Source organism: Papio anubis, chromosome 14 (assembly GCF_008728515.1).
Source record: "Papio anubis isolate 15944 chromosome 14, Panubis1.0, whole genome shotgun sequence".
NCBI lineage: Eukaryota > Metazoa > Chordata > Mammalia > Primates > Cercopithecidae > Papio > Papio anubis.
The window spans coordinates 40024086-40042430 of NC_044989.1; positions in this window are offsets into that span (position 1 = coordinate 40024086).

Here is an 18345-nt window from a genome sequence, read left to right on the forward strand (position 1 = left end):
CTGGGTACGTAGTTCCTCCTTTAGCTCTGAGAAGTTTGATCGACTGAAGCCTTCTTCTCTCAACTCGTCAAAGTCATTCTCCGTCCAGCTTTGATCCATTGTTGGCAATGAGCTGCATTCCTTTGGAGGGGGAGATGCGCTCTGATTTTTTGAATTTCCAGCTTTTCTGCCCTGCTTTTTCCCTATCTTTGTGGTTTTATCTGCCTTTGGTCTTTGATGATGGTGACGTACTGATGGGGTTTTGGTGTGGGTGTCCTTTCTGTTTGTTAGTTTTCCTTCTAACAGTCAGGACCCTCAGCTGCAGGTCTGTTGGAGTTTGCTTGAGGTCCATTCTAGACCCTGTTTGCCTGGATATCAGCAGCGGAGGCTGCAGAAGATAGAATATTGCTGAACCATGTGTGTTGCTGTCTGATTCTTGCTCTGTGATGTGTGAGGTGTTGGTCTGCACCTAGTGGAGGATGTCTCCCAGGTAGGCTCTAAGGGATCAGGGACCCACTTGAGCAGGCAGTCTGTCTGTTCTCAGATCTCAACCTCTGTGCTGGGAGAACCACTGCTCTCTTCAAAGCTGTCAGACAGGGACATTTACATATGCAGAGGTTTCTGCTGCTTTTCGTTTAGCTATGCCCTGTCCCCAGAGGTGGAGTCTACAGAGGCAGGCAGGCCTCCTTGAGCTGCGGTGGGCCCACCCAATTCAAGCTTCTCAGTGGCTTGTTTACCTACTTAAGCCTCAGCAATGGCAGGCGCCCCTCCCCCAGCCTCGTTGCCACCTTGCAGTTAGATCTCAGACTGCTGTGCTAGCAATGAGGGAGGCTCTGTGGGTGTGGGACCCTCCAGGCCAGCTGTGGGATATAATCTACTGGTGTGCCATTTGCTAAGACTCTTGGTAAAGTACAGTATTAGGGTGGGAGTTACCCGGTTTTCCAGGTGTTGTGTGTCTCAGTTTCCCTTGGCTAGGAAAAGGAATTCCCTTCCCCCTTGCACTTCCCAGGTGAGACGATTCCTCACTCTGCTTCAGCTCTCGCTGGTCGGGCTGCACCCCCTGACCAGCACTGACTGTCTGACACGCCCCATTGCAATGAACCCGGTACCTCAGTTGAAAATGCAGAAATCATCCATCTTCTGTGTTGCTCATGCTGGGAGCTGGAGAATGGAGCTGTTCCTATTCGGCCATCTTGGATGTGCCCCAGAATTCTTTAACAGCAGAATTTACCAAGCAGAAGAAAGAATTAGTGAGCTTGAAGACAGGATATTTGAAAATACACAGTCACAAGGACAAAGGAAAAAGGAATAAAAAATGAAGCACACCTATAGGATCCAGAAAATAGCCTAAAGGGGCAAATCTAGAGTTATTGGCCTTAAAAAGGAGATAAAGAAAGAGAGGGGTAGAAAGTTTATTTAAAAGGATAATGACAGAGAACTTCCCTAACCCAGAGAGGGTTATAGAACACCAAGCAGATTTAACCCCTAAAAGGAATACTTCAAGGCATCTAATAATCATACTCTCAAAGGTCAAGGGTAAAGAAAGGACCCCAAAAGGAGGAAAAGACAAGAAACAAATAACATACAATGGAGCTGCAATACATCTGGCAGCAGACTTGTCAGTGGAAACTTTATAGGCCAGGTGAGAGTGGCATGACATATTTAAAGTGCTGAAGGAAAAAAACCTTTTGCCCTAGAATATCCAGTGAGAATATCCTTCAAATGTGAAGGAGAAATAAAGACTACCTGACAAACAAAAGCTTAGGGACTTCATCAACACCAGACCTATCCTACAAGAAATGCTAATGGAAGTACTTCAGTCAGAAAGAAAAGGACATTAATAAGCAATAAGAAATCGTCTAAAGGTACAAAGCTTACTGGTAATAGTAAGTACACAGAAAAACACAGAATATTATAACACTGTAACCGTGGTGTGTGAACTACTCTTTTCCAAATAGATGAAATGATGAATCAATTAAAAATAATAAGTGCAACAACTTTCCAAGACATGGTCAATACAATAAGATATCAGTAGAAACAACAAATAGTTAAAAAGCAGGGGGATGGAATTAATGCATACAGTTTTTATTAGTTTTATTTTTGTTTGTTTGTTTCTGCAAATAGTGTTAAGTTGTTATCACGTTAAAATAATAGGTTATAAGATAGTATTTGCAAGCCTTGTAGTAACCCAAAACTGAAAACATACAATGGATACACAAAAAATAAAAAGCAAGAAACTAAATCATATCTCTAGAGAAAATGACCTTCACTAGAGGAAGACAGGAAGGAAAAAAAGAAGGAAGAGAAGATCGTAAAACAACAGAAAACAAATAATGAAATGGCAGGAGTAAGTCCTTACTGATCAATAATAACACTGAATGTAAATGGACTAAATTCTCCAATCAAAACACGTAGACTCACTGAATGAATGAAAAACAAGACCTGTTAATCTGCTGCTTACAAGAAACACACTTCTTTAGAGACACACATATACTGGAAATAAAGGGATGGAAATAGATATTCTATACCAATGGAAACAAAAACAGTAGGAGGCACTGTGCTTACATCAGACAGAATAGATTTCAAGACAAAAACTATAGGAAGAGACAAAGAAGATCACTATATAATGATAAAGGGGTCAATTCAGCAAGAGAATATGACCATTTTAAATGTATATGTTCCCAGCACTGGAGCACCTGGTATATAAAGCAAATACTATCAAAGCTAAAGAGTGGGATAAACCCCAATATAAAAATAGTTGGAGATTTCAACACCCCACGTTTAACATTGGGCAGATCATTCAGACAGAAGATCAGCAAAGAAACATCAGGCTTAATCTGCACTATAGACCAAATGCATCTAATAATATTTAGAAAACATTTTATCTAAGAACTGCGGAATACATATTCTTTTCCTCAGCACATGGATAATTCTCAAAGATAGACCATGTTATGTCACAAAATAAATCTTAAAACATTCAAACAATTGAAATAATATTAAGCATCTTCTCAGACCACAATGGAATAAAACTAGAAATTAATAACAAGAGGAATTTTGGAAAATATATAAATACATGGAAATTAAACAATATTCTTCTGAATGAGAAGTGGGTCATGAAGAAATTAAGATGTAAATTGAAAAATTTCTTGAAGCAAATAATAATGGAAACACAACATAACAAAACCTACGAGATACAGCAAAGACAGTACTAAGAGGGAAGTTTATAGCTGTAAGTGCCTCCATCAAAAAAGAGGAAAAAAACTTGAAATGAACAATCTAATAATACACTTGAAAGAACTAGAAAAGCAAGAGCAAACCAAACCAAACCCCAAATTGGTAGAAGGAAAGAAATAATAAAGATCAGAGTATAAATAAGTGAAATTGAAATGAAAAAAAATACAAAGAATCAGTGAAACAAAAAGTTGGTTTTTTGAAAAGTGAAACAAAATTGACAAAACTTTAGCCAGACTACATAAGAAAAAAAAGAGTAAAGATCAAAATAAATAAAATCAGAAATGAAAAAGGAGACAGTATAACTGATGCTGCAGAAATTCAAAGGATCATTTGTGGCTACTATGAGCAGCTATATGCCAATACATTAGAAAATCTCGGAGAAATGTACAAAATCCCAGATACATACATCTTACCAATATTGAACAAGAAAGAAATCCAAAACTTGAACAGACCAGTAACAAGTAACACGATTAAAATTGTAATAAAAAGCCTCCCACTAAAGAAAAGCCCAGGAACTGGTGGCTTCACTGCTAAATAGAGGAGAAATGAATACCTCAAAACTCATTCTACAAGGCTAGTATTACCCTAATTCCAAAACTAGACACAGAGACATGAAAAAATGAAAATCGCAGGCCAATATCTCTGAGGAATATTGATGCAGAAATCCTCAACAAAATACTAGCAAACTGAATTCAACAATACAGTAGAAAGATCATTAATCATGACCAAGTGGCACTTATTCCTGGGATTGCAAAGATGGTTCAACATACACAAATCAATCAATATAATGCATCACATCAACAGAATGAAGGATAAAACCATATGATCATTTCAACGAATGCTGATAAAGCATTTGATAAAGTTCAATATCCTTTCATGATAAAAATCCTCAAAAAATTGGGTATAGAAGGAATATACCTCAACATAATAAAAGCCATATATGACAGACCCACAGCTAGTATCATGCTGAATGGGGAGAAACTGAGAGCCTTTCCTCTAAGATCTGGAACACAACAAGGATGTTCACTGTCACCACTGTTATTCAACATAGTACTGGAAGTCCTAGCTGGAGCATTGAACAAGAGAAAAATAGAAAGGCATCTAAATTGGAAAACAAGAAGTCAAATTTTTCTTGTTTGCAGGTGATATAATCTTATATTTGGTAAAACCTAAAGACTCTGCAAGAAAACTGTTATAACTAAGGAACAAATTCAGTAAAGTTGCAGGATACAAAATCAACATACAAAACCAGTAACATTTTTATATGCCAGCAGTGAACAATGTGAAAAATAAATTAAAAAGTAATCCCATTTTTAATAGCCACACATGAAATTAAATATCTAGGAATCAACCAAAGAAGTGAAAAATCTCTATAACAAAAATTATAAAACACTGATGAAGGAAATTGAAGGACATCAAAAAATGAAAAAAATATTTCATGTTCGTGGATTGGAAGAATCAATATTGTTAAAATGTCCATACTGCCCAAAACAGTCTACACATTCAATGCAATCCCTATCAAAATGCCAATGACATTCTTCACAGAAGTAGAAAAAAAATCCTAAAATTTTTATGGAACCACAAAAGACTCATAATAGCCAAAGCTATACTAGACAAAAAGAATAAAGCTGGAGGAATCACACTGACTTCAAATTATATGAGAGAGCTATAGTAATCAAAAGAGCATGGTACTGACATGAAAACAGACACATAGATCAATGGGACAGAGTGCAGAACCCAGAAACCAAGCCACACACCTACATTGAACTCATTTTTGAAAAAGGTGCCAAGAACATAAATTGGGGAAAGGATAGTCTCTTCAATAAATGGTGCTGGGAAAACTGGATATCCATATGGAGAAGAGTGAAACTAGACCCCTATCTCTCACTATATACAAAAATCAAATCAAAGTGAATTCAAGACTTAAATCTAAGACCTTAAACTATGAAACTACTAGAAGAAAACACTGGGGAAAATCTCCAGGACATTGGCCTGGGCAAAGATTTCTTGAGCAATACCACAGGCCAAAAATGGACAAATGGAGTCACATCAAGTTAAAAAGCTTCTGCACAGCAAAGGATACAACCAACAAAGAGAAGAGACAACCCACAGAATGGGAGAAACTATTGGCAAACTACCCATCTGACAAGGGATTCATAACCGGAATATATAAGAAGCTTAACTCTATGGGGAAAAATCTAATAATTTGATCAAAAATGGGCAAAAGATCTGAATAGACATTTAGCCAAAGAAGACATACAATTGGCAAAGAGGCATATTAAAAGGTGCTCAACATCACTGATTGTCAGAGAAATGCAAATCAAAATTACAATGAGATATCATCTCATTCCCAGTTAAAATGGCTTATATCCAAAAGACATTAAGTAACAAATGCTGGTGAGGATGTGGAGAAAAGGGAACTCTTGCACACTGTTGGTGGAGTGTAAATTAGTACAACCACTATGGAGAACAGTTGGGAGGTTCCTCAAAAAATTAAAAATACAACTACCATATGTTTCAGCAATCTCACTGCTGGGTATATATCCAAAAGAAAGGAAATCAGTATATTGAAGAGACGTCTGCACTCCTATGTTTGTGGCAGCACTGTCTACAACAGCTAGAATTTGGATACAACCCAAGTGTCCATCAACAGATCAATGGATAAAGGAAATGTGGTACATATACACAGTGGAGTACTATTCAGATATGAAAAAGATGAGATCCTGTTATTTCCAGTAACAGGGATGGAACTGGAGATCATTAAGTGAAATGAACCAGGCACAGAGACACAAACATTGCATGTTTTCACTTATTTGTGGGGTATGAAAATCAAAACAATTGAACTCATAAAGATTAAGAGTAGAAGGATTTACCAGAGGCTGGAAAGGGTAGTGGGGGGTTGGGAGAAATTGGGGATAGTTAATGGATACAAAAAATGTATTTAGAAAGAATGAATAAGACATACTATTTGATAGCACAAGAGGGTGACTATAGTCAATAATAACTTAATTGTACATTTAAAAATAAAACAGTATAGCTGGATCATTTGTAGCACAAAGGCTAACAGCTTGAGGTGCTGGATGCTTCATTTACCCTGAGGTGATTATTACACATTGTTTGCCTATATCAAAATATCCCATATACCCCATAAATATATACACCTAGGTACCAACAAAAATTAAAAATAAATAAAAATAAAAAAGAAAATGTTGTATATATAGTATATGCCACTTAATATTATTCAGCTATAAATGAAACAACTCAAACAGAAAGTCAAAAGCTGCATGTGCTTACTTATAAGTAGGAGGTAAATAATGTGTACAAATGAATATAGAGTATGGAATAATAGACATCGAAGACTTGGAAGGGAGGCAGGCTAGGAGGGGGTGAGGGATGATAAAGTACTTAATGGGTACAATGGGCACTATTCCAGTGATGCTTACACTAAAAGCCCAGACTTCACTACTATGTAATATATCCATGTAACAAAACTGCACTTGTACCCCTTTATGGAAAGAAAAAATCATACATGAGAATACTACACTATAGTTGCCCAAAATAGGACTGCATTTACCAATATGAATACTAAAAACAGATGTGAATGAAAAAGCAAATTGCAGAATGTTATATACAGTATCATAGCATTTCTTTAAGGTTGAAACACCCATGACTATGCCATATCATTTGTGAGCATATACATATGTAGAAATGTAGCAGTTTAGGAGATAAGAACAAGCATGGGGAGGAATCACACATGTATTAGGATTGTGATTACCTATGGGTAGCAAGAAAGAAAACGGGATTGGGAGGAATTAATAGAGGACTTCAATAGTTTCTGTAATATTTTATTTCTTAAAACAAAAACAATATTTGAAGCACATTGGGCAAAATGTTAGCATTTGTTCATATGGGTTCACCTGTGTTTATTATATTATTCTTTATGTTTTTCACATGTTTGACATATTTCAGACTTAAGCATTATTAGTGTAGAATAAAACAGAAAATCTCTAAATTCTCATGTTAGCTATGGAGCGGGTTTGGTGGGTGTCTCTAGTGCAGCAGTTTCCAACCTTTTTGTCACCAGGGACTGGTTTTGTGGAAGGCAATTTTTACATGAACGGGGTGGAGGGGCAGGGTCATTGGTTTCAAGAGGAAACTGTTCCACCTCAGATCATCAGGCATTAGATTCTCATAAGGAGTGCACAACCTAGATACCTCACATGTGCAGTTCACAATAGGGTTTGTGCTCCTATGCGAATCTAATGCACAGCTGATCTGACAGGAGGTGGAGCTCAGGCAGTAATACTCACTTGCCACTCACCTCCTGCTGTGTGGCCCAGTTCCTAACAGGTCACGGACTGGCTTCAGCTTGTGGCCCAGGGGCTGGGGACCACTGCTATGACTACGTCATAATTTCCCAGGGGCTGCCATACATCTGTTATCTTTTTAAATAAAAAGAAAGAGCTCAGGTCAGGAACTGGTAAACTATTCAGGGCTGTCAGAGACACACATCTCTTTACTCCACCACCTCCTAAGTGTTGCATGAATATAGATGAAAGTGCTTTTCAACTGTATTTGCAGCCCTGGAAAAAGTATATTGCACAACTGAAATTTCTAGCATATGTGTTTATGTGTGTGTGTGCTTTAGTCTTGGTACTTTTGATCTATTCAGATACTTTTTTTGCATCAGTGTCTCTCTCCCACGAAGTTATATATATTTTCCTTATATTTTGTGTCACTTTCTAAAAACTTTTGTGTTCTTTGATACTTGGAATCTGAGTAAGGATATAATTTTTGCCATTTCTTAGGAAAACTTTGCTAAAATATTTTGGCCACTCTCGGTATTAATTTCCCCACAGATATTCTTAGATTTATGTATAGAAAGGGTTTTTCTTAAATACCATTTTAGTGGCATGCTTTTCTCATATTTTAAGAGTACAAGGTTTTTATTTAAATTTTTTCAAAGAGTGAGTACATTTTTAACATATTTAATAGACACTAAGTAGATAAGAAAAATTAGCTTACACACTTTAATATTCCTTAATGTATAGTGTCTGTTTTAAGAGGTAGGGTAGGATCATATAACTGGCTCAGAAACTTTTAGAAATAATTATCACACTGGCTGTAGAGGCTGGGAGTGCACTTGTTTCCCATCCCACTAGGTGGCACTGCTGAGAGGGATCTCGCTATTGCTTTAGCTTAATGGGGTTCCATGTAATACCAAGACAGTGGTATCTTTGCTAGACAAATAGTATTGGGATGTAAACGTTCAAAAAAGAAACTAGAAAGGAATACAAGAACTTCATATTAATATTTCGGGGAAGAAGCTGCAGGAGCCAAAAGGTTTGATCTTCATCAAATATTATGCACTTGGTCAGGTGATTGTTTTTTTCCTTCCTTCAGGTACAACCCAGATAGATAACCTTTGTTTTTTAAATAAAAAATAAACTTTTAATCAAAAGATGACTTTGTGTTTGTGCTGCTGCATGGTCAATTTAGGGACGACAATATATTAAATGTAGTGTAGTAATTAATATGTCTATACACAGCTTTGTGAAAGCTTCTCGCCATAAGCCTGTGATGTAGGAAAACCCTTAATTTTCAAGAGGAAGACATGAGGCTCAGAGAGAGTAGGTTGTTGCTCAACTAGTGTATGGAGGAACTAAAGTCAAATCCAGGATTTCTGACTCCAAAGGGTGTGCTGTGCTCTTTCTTTCACTAGGCCACTCTTCCTGGACCCAAAGTATAGGCCTCGGACACAAAACATTTTCAGAGCATTATGCTCACATCTATCTAAGGAAGAGAACAACTGCTTTTTAATATAAGTTTTGGCTTATTCAAATCATAGGGAGTTGGTTATATATGTCTTGTTATCCAAAAATAAAACTTCACCTTCCTTTGTACAGTCTTTCAGCTTATAAAGTATTTTGCACGCATACAGTTGATAATTCTTCTTCACAACTCTTTAAGGTATGTGGGCTATCATAAGTGTATCACTGAAGAAGTCAGTTCCCAAGAGATCTAAACTTCAGTTTAGGATATCTTCTTCTAAGGTAATAGTTTTTAAAGTTCATGATTTTTCACTTTGGTTAGAAATTTCTCAATTTCCTTTTCAATTATTTTTCACTGGTTGACATCATTTTAATCCTTCATGGCATTAGTGGTGGTGATGATGGCAGTGGCAGGCTGTCAGAAGCAGCCACTGCCATTGGGCCAGCTGCAGCAGGGAGGTGTGAGTGGCGGTGGCAGGAGTGGCTGCGGGAGCGGCAATGGCAGTGGTGGGACCCCTGTGCCCTTGTGTCCCTGAGGCAGCTGACTGCACCCCATCCCCGACCCTTGTGCTGCTGGGAGGGACCAGCCCCCAGGCCTGGAGCCTCTGCTGCTCGGGACCCTGGCCCTGCATTGCTGTTCTCACCCACTGCCACTATGGGGAGGGTGTGGGGAGGAGGCAGAGCTGGGTCTGGGGTGGTGCCAGCTCCACAAAATCAATGGGAGCCAGGGACAAGTGGGAGCACCCCCCAGAACCCACCTCCAGCTCTGGGGGCCACTGAGATGGTGCTAGGCTGAGCTGCCCACCAGAAGGGGAGCAATGCAGTTGGGCATGGAAGGGTGGGCAGAGAGGGGTGCAGTGAGGAACTAGAGCCCCTGCCCCAGGCTGTGAGGGGGCATGGGCTGGGGCTGCTTGCAAAAGTTCCACACAGTAGGTGGAAGCCCCCCCATCCCAAGTGCAGGATCAGGGCATTTCTGCACTCTGTGATGCAGAGATCACATCTCTGGGGGCCTGGGAAGGCCTCACCTGCCTCCACAGGCTCAAGGGTGTCTGCTCCCGCTGCCTGGCCTCTCCCTACTCCAGGCAGCCACTACAGTCTTGGAGTGGGGTTGGGGCTGAGCCCAGGAGCTGTCACAGCCTGGCTGGGTGTGTGCATGCTTGGAGCAGCAATGACATGCCAGCCCCTTGCCACCTTGGCCCTCTCTGGACTTTGGGTACCGATGAGTGCAGAAGGGGAAGTCGAGGTGGGGTTGAGGGCAGCTCATCACTAGCCTGCAGGTGTCCCTTGGCACGAGCAGCCTGGGCGCCATGGACAGTGGCAGGAGGCAGACGGGCTCCTGGGCAGAAGGGGCAGGTCCCTGGTGAGGCTCCACCTTCAGGCCAGGGAGGGCTGAAGGCTGGGGGTTGGGCTGTGGGTCTGTGAGACTGGGGTGGGAACTCGTGCTGTCTTTTCCTGGCCCACTCATGGCTGTCCACGGACCAACTGGCTTGCACTTCCTCCCCTCTGAGGCCCATAAGAGCCTTGGGCTCAGCCAGACTTGGATGGACTACAGGATAACCAGCTGCAGAAAGGAGCTATCCTCTCTGTTGAACAGTTGAGGGGGGACAACCAGCTTCAGAGAGGAGCTACCCTTTCTGCTGATAGCTGAACACTTGTCAGGACGACTTGCCTAGCAGAGAGGAGCTACACATTGGGACACCCTGTCTGGAAAAAGGAGCTACCTCCTGTGGGTTTCCTCTGAGCTGTTCTGTTGCTCAATAAAGCTCCTCTTCATCTTGCTCACCCTCCATATGTCTGCATACCTCATTCTTCCTGGTCACAGGACAAGAACTCAGGACCCGCTGAATGGTGAGGCTAAAAGAGCTGTAACACAAACAGGGCTGAGACGTGCCACTTGTTCACCACGTTATGGGCACAGAGAAGGAGAGAAGAGCTGTGGCCCTTCAAGGAGCCCAGACCTGGGAGCTCCCCCAGCCTGGGCTGTGACTCCCTCTTTGGACCCTCCAGTTCCTGGTGTCTCCAAGCTTCCAGGCACCACTGCATTCCACGGTGCCATCTGGGGAAGCTGCTTGTGGTACACCTGGTCCAGCCACAGCTGTACAGAGAGCCAGCACCTATATCGGCACCTGGAGCTTCCTGCCCCGAAGCAGCAGCTGGTGTATCTGACTGCACAGTGGCCAGATCCTACTCATACACTCCTCGCTGCTCCACACCTGACTCGCAGTTTTCCTTGGAGGTGTGAAATCCAGGCTGGTAGTGTGAGCTACCACCGCCAGACTGAGTGGGCAGAATGAGCCCAGCGGGCCCAAGCCAATCTCAGGCAAAGGCACCACCAGCCACAGGTTTCTGGCCAGAAAAGCAACACCCCAAAGATCCCGTAACAGTGAGGGAAAAAATGTATTATTATAACCTGTGGAGAAATTGGGATGCCTGTGTAATTTGAAAGAGTAATATGATGATATAATAATTCTGTATTTGTAAATGAAATATAACAACTCATATTTGGAAAATGAATAAGATGCCTATTATTTTTGTAATATAAGCTACTAAAAGGAACGTTTGGCAATTTGTGTGTGTGTGTGTGTTTGTGTGAGACATGGTTAAAAAGGACTGAGAAATACTCATGTAATGGTAAACACAAGGGCTGTGGAATCAGAGATTTAGGTCTGAATTCCAGTCTATAGTGTAGTAGCTGTGAGCTGAGGCAAATGACTTAATTTCTGAGTCTCAGTTTCCCCAGTGGCAAAATTGAGACAGTAATAATTACTTTATAGATTTAACTGTAGATTGAGTATAGATCCCCTATAATAGTGTCTGGTTTGTGGAAGGTATTAAAAAATAAATTTTCCTTTTTCTAAAAAAAAAAATTCATTCTTTCACTCAAATAAATGTTTAGTTGCTTTGCTTGTCACATCTGGTTTGTAGTCCATCTGACACAAAGTCAGGCGAATATAGACAGATTAAAATAAAGGTGATTTTGGAAGAAGGGAGCCATTGCACACTTTTTTTGGCCTCAGAACTAGGAGAGGGAAGTGTTTCATTTTGCCTGGTTTGGACTGGGATGGCTTCCCTCCCTGCCAAGTCCTCAGCATGCTGAATGGAAATGCCAAGTGCGGAGCCTGATCCAAGTGGTGCGAGGCCAGTAAATTACAGCTCTCGGGAAGTACTTTAACTCTTACAGCCCGCTGAGGGGCAATTTAGCACCGTCTGTCTTCTCTCAGTGTTGTAAAAGATACCCTCAAAGTCTGGAGACTGGGAATAGGCTGGCCCATAATTCCCTGCTCTATTGATGGCTTTAATGGAGAGAAACCTTTAAAGGCCCTCGTTTTCACAAGTGGGATATTTGAAAATTCCCAGGACAAGGCTGATTCTTTAGCGCAGAGGAGTGGCTTTACCAATGGACAATGATTTCCTCTATGGGGCGATTTGCTGGATGACTGAGAGGCTTCCTAACTTGAACATAACACACATACAGAAATTTCTTTTTCAGAGGTTCACTTCCATTCTGTTAAAAATGATGGGGTGGGGACCGGGTGCGGTGGCTTACACCTGTAATCCCAGCACTTTGGGAGGCCAAGGCAGGTGGATCACAAGGTCAGGAGATCCAGACCATCCTGGTTAACACAGTGAAACCCCGTCTCTACTAAAAATACAAAAAATTAGCCGGGCATGGTGTCATGCACCTGTAGTCTCAGTTACGTGGAGGCTGAGGCAGGAGAATCGCTTGAACCTGGGAGGCAGAGGTTGCAGTGAGCTGAGATCACACCACTGCACTCCAGCCTAAGTGACAGAGTGAGACTCCATCTCAAAAAAAAAAAAAAAAAAAAGATGGAGTGGGAACTGTAGATTGAGTCTCATAAAATCCTTCCAAATACTTTCTTCTGTGCCTTGTTTTACTGCAGAGGCTAGAAAACTATAAACTTTATTTCCCAGACTTCCTTGCAGTAGGGATTTGAATATTATTTGAGTTCCGCCAACTGGGTGCACTTGAAGGAGAGCTGAATTCAGAAACTCAGCTCAGAAAGGAGAAGGGTGGTGGTGCAGGTGTTCCAGATTCCAGACTGTGGGAGAGAGAAGTTTCCATGGCGGGCCAGTGCTGCTGTGGTGTTTTGGGAGTCAGGCCCATTCCAGACCCTTCTCCTCTAGGCCTTCCACTAATTTTGTATGTACTCAATCACCGATATTAAACAACTTTCTTCTTAACATGGCCACAGTGGTTTCCATTATCTGCAACTAAATGCAGCAATTGAATTTCAAATGCCCTAAAATCTTTTGGCTCACCAGATTTCATCCTTTAAAATTGCTGCACTCTTTGCTTAGAATGTTAGGAGTTTTTAGGGGTGAAAGAAGGGAAGCAAGGTGACATAAAGAAGAGAACATGAGATTTGTAGTCAGAATGCCTGCTTTTCACACCTGCTTTGCCATTTACTAGCGTTAAAAGATAAACTTGGGTGCATTAATATTTTTGAGTTTATTTGAGCAGACAGTGATTCTTGAACCAGGCAGCTGCAGATGGTAGCCGTTCAGGGGCTCTGACAAAAGGGTATGAGAGGAAGCTGACTGCAGAAATAAGGGAAAGAAAATATCTGATTGGTTAAAGCGAAGCAGTAGCCTTATTTGGATCATTCCAGTGGAAAGTCCCTAGCTGGAGGTCAGCTGGTCTGACTGGTTAAAGTTAAATTTCATTTTCTCATTTACACTGAATTGGGTTTTGTTTTGCCTATGTAGAAACCCAGAATGCTGGAGCTGCCTCAGCCAAATGGCCTCCCAGTTGTATGTTTTTTAACATTAGTTATGCATCCTTGAACAAATTTCCTTCTTTCTGTGCTTCAGTTTCTTCTTGTAAAATGGGAACAATACTAAATACCTTTCGGGAATACTGTAAGAACTAATAATATAGAAATATATCTAAAGGATCTTCTATATAGCAGGCACTCCATAATTAGGAGCTGTAATTACAGATAAATACACATAATGTATGTTTGCATATAATAAGCTGAAGACCTGAAAGACTCCGAAATGAACAACTCTTTCTCTCTCTCGGGTTGCGTGTGTGTGTGTGTGTGTGTGTGTGTGAGAGAGAGAGAGAGAGAGAGAGAGACAGAGAGAGAGCGGGTAGAGGGGGAAATGGTAGGGGCCACAGATACTCAAAGCACCAGGAAAGTACAAAACCCAAAGCGACGCAGTAAAGCACCACTAGAGGGTGTCATTTCCCCTTTTCATGTTGAAATCCAAGCCATCCAGGTTTTCTCTCCCCTTCCCCACCTTATTAGAAAGAAAGAAAAGACAGATCTATTTTGTACAATATACATTTGCCTAAACTGCTTTCTGCCTGGTTCGGTTTAATGAGTTTTACATTTATTGTTTGTCATTGTTTGGATCCAGCACAGCTGGTTCGGCAATCTAAGGAACATTACCACTTTGGAAAGCACATATCAGCCCTAAAGGAATCTTGGGCTAAGCCACTCCAGAAATCTTGGCAAGAACATCTTCTGGCAGTTCAAGGAAGTTATGGGCCTTCAAAATATGGGACCAAATGTCACCGAGAACTCCATTTCTCATTTGCCAAATTCAATTGTCATAAAACCATAGGATTTTAGACCTGGCTGCCACCTCGTAGGGATTTAAGAGTTCTTAGCCTTTTCTCTGCCTTTTTCCTGTTCATGTGGTAGTAGCATTCTATCAGTAACATCTCTCCTAGTCGAGTATCACTGATTTACAGCAGCAATTTTTCCAAATCTACGAGTGCCCCACACCTTAGAGTAATCTTCCCAAAGTCATACAGCCAAGTGGGAACAGAGCTAGATGGAGTTTAAAGGTCCTAGCTCTTAGCTGAACCTTCACAGTTACATTTGTTTATATATTTTTGTTTGATTGTCATTAAGTTTTCAGGCATGGATTCTGGTCTGGTGGTCCTGGAAGCATTCTCTCAGGGATGGGCTATATCAATATTGAAGGATTAAAGTTCTTATTACAGGACAATTGTCTGGCTGTCCTTGAACCAATCCAGCTCTCTCTGCCTTCTTGCTTGTAGTTCTCAAGAATAACTAGAATGTGCAGGGAATGCAACATCCTGAGTTAGGGAGGGAATGGCCAGAACAGGCCAGGCTCCCTTCAGCCCCGCCCAGAACACGATGTCTTTCAATACTTTAGTCCAGCAAGTTCTGTCGCTCCTGGGGGAGAAAACCCAGAGCAGGCTGCTTTCTGGGGTCCCTCAGGGCCATACAAGTGGAGCACATGCAGACAAGACTCCATCTGCCGTGGACAGCTTCTCTGAGTCTTGGGGAAGCAGTTCATCATGAATCCTAGGCTTCTGTTTTTCCTTGCTGCTTATCTGCAAGTAGTAGACAAGCTTCATGAAACCTGTGTATGTGAGTGTTCTGTCTCACTAGACTTGGGTAAGTAGGAAAAGTACACCCAAGACCCAGTGGGTCCAAGTAGTAACCAGTGCACAGTGAAGCTGCTTCTTACTTATGCTTTTGCCCATCGGTTCCCTATTCATTAGATAGATGAGAATGTGCAGACCCAGGAGGAGTGGACTGAATTTTTCTAGCTCTCATATTCCCTATCCTGCTATCTTCTTAGCTTTATAGAGAATTCATGCAGTTGATTCCTGACACTAAAAAAAAGAAGCCTCTGTAAAAACATATGTTGAATGGCATTTACAATAGTTCCTAAAATCCCCTCTCAGCTTCTGAATAAAGTACCCTGGAAGACTCTGAAAAATAGGGCAATAATGACTGACAGTTAACCCATTGCCAGAATCTAAGAGAAATTTCTACAAAGTACATGGCTGACGAACACAACTGACAGCCCACCTGTGCTTAGAAATGAAGTAAGATTGCTTTCCTAAGAGTAGGTAGAAAGAACCTTTGTACCCATTCCATGGGGGCTACCTACATGTGAAAGGAAAGATTTGTATCAACCAGAAAAGTATCCATTATTCCTATGACTGCCTGGCCAATGTGATTTTAGTGTTACCATAATACAATGCCCCCTCTTGTTTTCACCTCCATTCAGGGATTAGGACCTCCAGCGGGCAGGAAGTGGTGATGGAGGACTCTCTGGAGTTTTTCCACTACTTTCATTGGTGCTCACCTCATGAGTCAGCAACAGTCAGGAGAAGAGAGAGGTTTTTATTTACTCTGTCTATTCAGCATGCCAGGGAAGAGGCCCATCTGAGTTGGGGAAGATGTCAGAGAAGCCTGGAAGAGTTACTCTTGGGGAAAGTCCACTCTAGACTGAAAACTACTGTCTGAATTGTCCAAAGCCACCTCTGGTTTTGAGCAGAGATTTTTCAATAAGGACTAAGTGGAACAGAGAGTATTGAGTCAAAGGCATTTCAAACTCCTGTCCCTTGGCAAGTGCCGGCCTGGATGGATCTCACCTCAGTTGAGTTTTAATAAAAATAAAAAATAATAACAACATGTTTCCTATGGGACAGAACTTTCCACAGAGTAAGTGAGTAGATACATCATCCTGAAAATTCAGAGGAAGAGCAGACTTATTATTTACTGTGGGTGCCATAGGGGAAATTTAATAACTATTTAACTGCCTCAATAAAAAGCTAGAAGCTACGGTGCTATGAAACAAAAGCAGAAAGCTCTAAGGCGAGAATACTAGACGTGTACTCTACTACATGGACAACTGGTGTATTAAAAAAGGATGAAAATAAAAATGCAATAGAATTTTAAAATTCTCATCGGGGGAGTAATGAAAAGGATGGATGTTACTGAACATCAAATCATCAAGAAGGCAAATAGAGGAGCTCTCTCAGAAGTCAGAGAGAAAGGACAAAGAGATCATAAATGAAAGATATTTTATACATATGCAGATCAGATGATATATGCGTGTGCATATAAATATGTGCATATAAGAATATGTACATCTCTGTGTGTGTATATATATAATATACAGATCTATGTATATACAAACACTTATTTATAAAGCAGAGAATAGAGAGCCAAGTTAATCATTGTACGTGGTCCCAAGGATGTACCAGAGCATTCCAAATAAATATAACTAACAATATGTTTACACTTTAAACTTTCTCGAATTAAAAAAAAAATTAATAGGCTGATTGGTAGCACCCTCTATATTGTAGGCAAAATACCTGAAAAGAGACTTGACTCAGAGTCAAATTTTTAAATTGTAAAGGTACAGAAATAAGTTTGCATATGTCCAAAGAGTAAAAGGAGAGATTGTACAAAGAACGAATGAGCGTGGTCTCTGACTTCCCTGATATAATAAGTGTCAACACAGTGGAACCTGTGTCCATATTCTTTGTTTTTTGAGACGGAGTCTGGCTGTCACCCAGGCTGCAGTGCAGTGGCGCGGTCTTGGCTCACTGCAAGCTCTGCCTCCCGGGTTCACGCCATTCTCCCGCCTCAGCCTCCGAAGTTGCTGGGACCGCAGGCGCCCGCCACCACGCCCGGCTAATTTTTTGTATTTTTAGTAGAGATGGGGTTTCACCGTGTTAGCCAGGATGGTCTCGATCTCCTGACCTTGTGATCTGCCCGCCTTGGCCTCCCAAAGTTCGGGGATTACAGGCGTGAGCCTCCGCGCCCGGCCTACCTGTATCCATATTCTTGAGGAAAGACTGCAGCTCTGTCATTCCGTGGGGATTTCCTTCCCCTTTATCAGAAGGCAGTTAGTACTCTCCACCTTGTTCGAGAGTTCTTGTCTTCATGGCTGCTCTCCTTTTCCAGGCTTCAGGCTCCCTGAGAGAGAGTCTGAGTCTGTGACATCGCTGTCTGCAGCGGTTCCCAGCGTGGAAGCTTACATGCGGGTTCTCTAGAGAACTTTGATTGGATGGAAAAATGAGGGGGATAATGGCACTGGGTCAGGTGCAGAGCCCTTGGATTTGGACAGCCGGGGCAAGTGACAGTGTTGTGGCTCCTAGTGTAGATGTTCAGTTCCGTTTAAAATGTTTATGGGGTGGCAACGTGATGCCATTGTCCAGGACAGTGCTTTTCAATCATGGAAATTTCTCAGTTATTCCCTTGCTTAAAATATTTGAGGGACACCAGTGTTTCTTGGACAGAAGATGAAGTCCATGTCATTGCAAACCAGACTCTGCCCACACCATCCGCTTCCTTGCTCTCTGCTGTGCTGGCTTTCTTAGGGTTTCTGGAATACATGGCTAGCTCTTGTATAGGACCTTTGCGTGTACTGGTTCCTTCTGTCTGGAAAACTGTTGTCCTGCCTCTCTCCTTGCAGAATGACTCTCCTTGTTATCACCACTTCACTCTTGGATTAATGCTGCATTTATTTCTGTCACTAGTTGATTAGCACCTGTCTCTTTGTTGGACTCCCAGGTTCACATGGGCAGAGTCTGTCTTGGGTTTTGCGCATCATTTTA